Source organism: Colossoma macropomum, unplaced genomic scaffold (genome assembly GCF_904425465.1).
Source record: "Colossoma macropomum unplaced genomic scaffold, Colossoma_macropomum, whole genome shotgun sequence".
In the NCBI taxonomy this organism is placed as follows: Eukaryota; Metazoa; Chordata; class Actinopteri; order Characiformes; family Serrasalmidae; genus Colossoma; species Colossoma macropomum.
The window spans coordinates 1,582,696-1,589,624 of NW_023494790.1; positions in this window are offsets into that span (position 1 = coordinate 1,582,696).

The window sequence follows — 6,929 nt, forward strand, 5'->3', positions numbered from 1 at the left end:
AGTGTCACGTTGGACGGCCAGAGAAGCTCACAAATCAAAACACTCCAAATGTAACGTAAAGATAGTTCACAGACTCCCACTCTGAGTAAAAGGAGGGGAAGCTTGCTGGTCAGACGGAAAGACTGCTGGATTAACCAGTTCTGGAGGAGCGTTTGAACTCTTTGTGCTTTCATTATGAACCTCTCACTGAGCAATCAGCATGCTGACCATCACTGATACACACAGAAGTTAGTTTTTATACAGTGTCAGGACTTACTTGTATATACTCTGCAAAAGTCAGATGCCCTTCATATATTTAACTTCCACTCAAAACAACCGTTACGTACACATTGTTCAGTTTTCAGGAGATCAGACATAAAATAATCCACTTACATCACTAAGAAAAACTAAATAAAAGCTACAGAGAAAACGGGGCTCCTAACAACCACCTGGAAGAGCTGGTCGACCCCAAAACTGCCCCCATCAGATAAACAGCACTTAAAGCTTTCATCTCTGAGAGAGAGGAGAAAATCAAGCTGCTTCAGATCTGAAAACTACGGACGTCCAGAAAGGCCATGAGCAGTCGCAATAATTTTCTGGATTGTTATGTTGAGATAACAAGATCAGTAGCTCGTTATTTCAAGATAACAATTTTGTTATCTTGAGATAACAAGATAAGTAACTCATTATTTCAAGATAACAATTTTGTTATCTTAAGATAACAAGATAAATAACTTGTTATCTAAAAATTATAACTACCTCACTGCCTCTCTGGACTTCCGCAAAAAACATCCACAGGTGTTTCTGTCCATCCTTCCACTGTGAGAAGATGACTCAGCGCTGTGGGTCTGAAAGGATGTGTAGCTGATCAAGAAGAACCTCACTGAGAAAAGGAGACGGACACATCAAACAAAGAAGCTGAACAATGGACTGACCACCCCAGAGTCCAGACCTCAACACCACTGAATGTGTTTGATCACTTCAGAAAATTATCAACCAGCTTCTAAGACTGAACTTTGGAGGTGTGTCTGCAGATTCTTTGAGGAACTGAAAGTGAGTCTCCTGAAAAGAATGGAAGCTGGAATAAAGGTGAAGAGCGACACGCTCAACGCTAAACATTCACACAGCTGAGATTAGATTTAGCTGTTGAGGCTTCTGTATAATTAAGCTTAAATATATGTTTTCTGCTACAAATATGCTTCATATAATAATATGTCCTTTATCTAGCACCTAATTAAAGTTCGGTGACACTTGAGCCCAGTGACATCACATTAACATAGCCATGCAATGAACATGTCATGAGTTGTCACAACAAATTATGTCCAGTAACAGGTTACATTACAGTGTCTTGTTACTACTACTATTAATTGTCATGACAGATTATATCCAGCAATATAACACCTTCTGTCTCACTCTTTTTCGTTCTCTCTTTCCCCCTTTCACTCTCAGGACCACAACTGAAAGCCAGAGAGCTCAGTTACATTGAAATGGCCTGTGTACTGTGGTCAGCTTTCTCTCACATGCTTTTGGTAGTTAAGCTTGCTAATTGATTTAACGACTCATAATTAACATTGTTAGGAGTGTTACTTGTCTAACATACTCAGCTTTTCCATTATACTGTTAATTGCTTCACTGGTCTCTTCACAAAGCTGCTGAAAATGAATGGTATTCTGCGTCCTGGGATCAATTACGCGGTTAAATTGGTGTTTCAGAGACTAATTGTGTTCTTATGAATAGTGTCAGTGCTGGTGAATCAGTGATACGGTATTAATTTATGAATAACTGCATAGCTCAGTTAACCCTTTCACTCTCATTACTACAGAACATACAGAATTAGTTTCACAGCAGATACTGAATAATTAATAATATATTCAGAATGCTTCATAGCATAAACTGAACTATTCGTAGTATTTGCAGAAGAATTGATACTAAATACTAAATAATTCAAAGTAGATATTGAATAATTCATAGTATTTACTGAATAATGCACAGTATTTACTGAACAATGCATAGTACTAACTAAATAATTCATAGTAGTTACTAAGTAAATTATAGTAGTTACTGAATAATTCATAGTAGTTGCTGAATAATGTATAGTACTAACTAAATAATTAATAGTAGATAATAAATAATTTATAGTAGTTACTGAATAGTTCATAGCAGATACTAAATAATGTCTAACAGTTACTAAATAAATCCTAATAGATACTGAATAATTCATAGTAGATGTTAAATAATTCTTAATAGATACTGAATAATTTATAGCAGTTACTGAATAATTCATAGTAGATACGAAATAATTTCATAGTAGTTACTGAGCAATTCATAATAGATGCTGAAAAATAATAGATACTGAATAATTCATAGTAGATACTGAATAATTTATAGTAGATACTGAATAATTCATAGTCGATACTGAATAATTTATAGTAGATACTGAATAATTCATAGTCGATACTGAATAATTTATAGTCGATACTGAATAATTCATACTTTACTGAATAATTCATAGTAGATACCGAGTAATTCCTTGTAGACACTGAATAATTCCTAGTAGATACTGAATAGTTTCTAGTAGACACTGAATAATTCATGGCATTTACTGAAAAATTCATAGTAGATACTAAATAATTTATAGTAGATACTGAATAATTCATAGTAGATACTGAATAGTTTCTAGTAGACACTGAATAATTCATGGCATTTACTGAAAAATTCATAGTAGATACTGGATAATTTATAGTAGATACTGAATCATATGTAGTAGATACTGAATAATTCATAGTAGATACAGAATAATTTACGGTAAACACTGAATAATTCACAGTAGTTACTGAATAATTCATAGCAGATACTATATAATTTCTAGTAGTGACTGACTAATTCTTGGCATTTACTGAATAATTCATAGTAGATACTGCATTATTTATAGTAGACACTGAACAATTCATAGTAGATACAGAATAATTTGTAGTAGGTACTGAATAATTCATAGTAGAAACTGAATAATTTATGGTTAACACTGAATAATTCATAGCAGATACTATATAATTTATACTAGTTACTGAATAATTCATAATAGCTACTGAATAATTCGTAGTAGATAATAATTTGTGTAGATATTGAGCAGTTTATAGTAGATAATGAATAATACACAGCATTTGGTGAATAATTTATAGTAGATGCTGAACAAATCATAGTAGTTTTTGAATAACAAATTTTAAAACTCTTTTTAAATATTTGAAAAATATTTTTAATACTTTTTAATAACTAATTTTGTAGTAAGCCTGCAGTTTAAGTGGGTTTATTGGTCTCACCTGTGATGTCAGATGTTGTGGATGTGTGTTTTAACTGTGGGAGGTTTATGTATGTGTGATAAATAAATGCTGTGTCCTTATTTGGCTGTAGAGCATGTGTGTGTTTGGTTGGTGCTGGGCGGAGGTCGGGAGCTGGGACTCTGGTTGGTGCAGATCTTCTCAGGTAGTGTTTCAGGGGTTTGGTTTCATTTCTCGTTGAGAGGCAGAAGCAGTGTGTGAGTGCGTGTGTGTGTGTGTGGGTGTGTGTGGGTGTGTGAGTGTGGGTGTGTGTGTTTGTGTGTGGGTGTGTGTACTGTGGCCATGCAGGGTGTGTACTCTGCATCTCTCCAATTACAAGCTGTTTTAACACCTCATTATTCACTTTATTTTTAACCCCTTTTTTAAATATATTTTTTATTTTTAATAATATTTTTTGTGAAAATGAAAATGTACAGTGGGATTTTGATGCAATTATGTTGGTAATATATTTTAAAGTATTTCCAGACTAAGTGGCCCTTATTCATCAAAGTTGCTTAAAAAGAGCTCAGATTTGACCACTTTTAATGACAAACTACTCTGCATCTGATTCATTAACTGGCCAGGACCCCCCAGCAGGCCCCAAGTTATATTATACACTTCTATAACCTAAGAATAGCTCAGCCAGTTTGCTCTGAAGTCCCTGTAGTTACTGATTAATAAGCCTTAGCATGTAATAAGACAGAGATTTTAAGGGGTTAAAGATTATTGTCTTCCCTGCCCAGTCTCAGTCCAGTCCAGTCCACCTGGATAGTGCTGTCCATCCATCACTGACCTGAATCAGAATCACTTTATTTCGCCAAGTATCTTACACATACAAGGGATCTGTCTTGGCAAGTCACACATGTTTGACATATAACACACTGAACAGACCAGACCACAACACAGACTGTTAACAAGTATTTAGCTAAAGAGACAAATTAAATAATAGACAGATCGATAGACAGATAGATCACTTTAATAATCCCAGAGGGAGAGTCGTCTATTACAGCATAAATGCATATAGTAAAGATATGTAATAAAATATAACAACCATAAAATATAATGTGCAGTATAAAAATAAGTAAATTGCATACATTTTATACAGGTGACAATGCAGTGGTTCATGTCACGTCCAGTGAGTGAATAAACAAGTGGCGTGAGTGTGAATGTCTGTATATGTGCAGATATGAACATCTATACATACGTAGGTCAGAGTAGACATATGATGTGAATTTGTACTGAAATTTACAGACTGATATGAACATTTATAAATAGGATAGTTCCGGTCCAAAAATCTGATTGGCTGAGCTGCATTCAAAGCCATTGAAAAACCCCCATACACCTATGACCGCCCCACAACAACTATCTATCTCAGACCAGACCACAACACAGACTGTTAACAAGTATTTAGCTAAAGGGGCAAATTAAATAATAGATAGATCGATAGACAGATAGATCACTTTAATAATCCCAGAGGGAAAGTCGTCTATTACAGCAGCACAAAGTGAAGTAAAGAGCAAAACAAGAGCCAAAGTATTGCCGTGCGCTATTATACAGATGGATAAATAGTAAATATATGTAATAAAATATAACAACCATAAAATATAATGTGCAGTACAAAAATAAGTAAGCAAAATCGCTTACATTTTATATTGGTGATATTGCAGTTCTTCATGTGACTGTCTATCTATCTATCTATCTATCTGTCCATCTGATTGTCTGTCTATCTATCTATCTATCTATCTATCTATCTATCTATCTATCTATCTATCTATCTATCTGTCTGTCTATCTATCTATCTATCTATCTGTCCATCTGATTGTCTGTCTATCTATCTATCTATCTATCTATCTATCTATCTGTCTGTCTGTCTGTCTGTCTGTCTATCTATCTATCTATCTATCTATCTATCTATCTGTTTATCTGTTTATCTGTTTATCTCCCTGTCTGTTTTTTCGTGTCGTAGTGACTCCACAGTGGAAACCACAAAGCCATTGATATTGAGGGGGATAAGGAAGGGGTTGTGCTGGCTGTTCAAAATTTACACGACTGGTTAGTGTTTCTCTAACCTCAAAAAGAGTCCATTGATGTTTTAATATTGTCTAGAATAATATTTTTCATGAGGAATCCAGCACTGAGAGTTGTAGAACTTAATAAAGCTTGTGCAAAATTGATGTACAGGACCAGTAGTACTAAATGAGATTTCTTTGTAACAGTGAAAATGAAATGTGGGGTTTAGTTTATTTAATTTGATGATAAACCTAAGAAATGTGTGTAGGCTCATGATTTCATGCATATCGATGCTGCCCAGAGAAACAAGTATCTCCAAAAAACACTCTTTTAAAGTAAGGCCCAGTCCCGGTTCTTCTTTTTACCCCTACCCCTTGTTTTTGAGTGTCACCTTAATCCCTTGTTACTGAGTTACAGGGTAGTGGTTGAAATCTTCCCTCTAAAATGGGACCCTCAAATAAAGAGCATCACTTCATTAACAGCTACCAGCGCTGCTCTGTAGGCGACCCTGCCAGTCTGCAGTGACAGCAGAGGAGGGTAAAGTTCAGCTCCTCACTGCTGAGCTTTAGTTACATTTAGGGCATCATACGCCTTCAAAGAGGGGGTATACAAATTATTTGTAATTGCCCACCACTAATTCTTTGGTGATACGAAGCTGAAGTCAGATATTCACCAGCTTCTTGTTTGAATTTTCCCATTCCACCTTAAATGGTGCAGCAGTTACATTCTGGCGCTTCAGGGATCAGAACTGCTGGACTATTTAAGGTGGAACGGGAAAGTTAGCTAGCCAGCTACCGAGACATTAGCATACTACTAGCAATTTTTAATGCTTGTTATGAAGAAAAGGACCATAATACACTGAAACAACATTAATCTATGATAATACAGTGGTTATTGCAATTTTTTTACAGAGACAATTCTCACATTTGTGGGTTTCTTTGGTCTCTTGTTCTCCATCTTGCTGGTTTTTCTTTCTTTCTCATAACTCTCTGTTTGGAGTCTATGAAAAACCTCAGTTTGGAGGGTCATGTAGCCCCAACACTTCACCCTCCCCCTCTATCTCAACAAGAATCGGGACACCCTACCCCTAGACGTGAACGAACAAAACAGAGGGCTAAGGGCTCAGTGGTAGGGGTGAGGGCTGAAATGGGACTGGGCCTATGTCTGTGGCCTCCAACACTCCTCCTGGAGATCTACTTTCCCGAGTTTAGTTCCAACCTATATCTAATGTGGCACCCTCACCAAACACTGATGCATCTGATCCAGCAAATCAAGAACTTCTGAAGAAGTTCATTAGCTGGAGCAGGTGTGGCAGACTGCAGTTGGAACTAGACTCTGCAGGAAGGTGAATCTCCAGGACCAAGTTTGGAGACCACTAATGTAAGTGAAAGTAAAGAAGTTTTATTCCAAGAGATCTTGATAATCTTCACTCAATGTGAAGGGCAGATGCTGTGTTCAAACAACGTTGAAAAATAAAAAATTGACAAAGAATGAATAAATAAGCGGTTTGCATCATGTTAACTTTATATCTAAAAATTTACAGAAAAAATGAGGTTATTAAATGTGAATGTGCAACATCTGCTCAGGCTCCCACTGCTGAGACCAGAGGTGCTGTTCCAGTGGTGT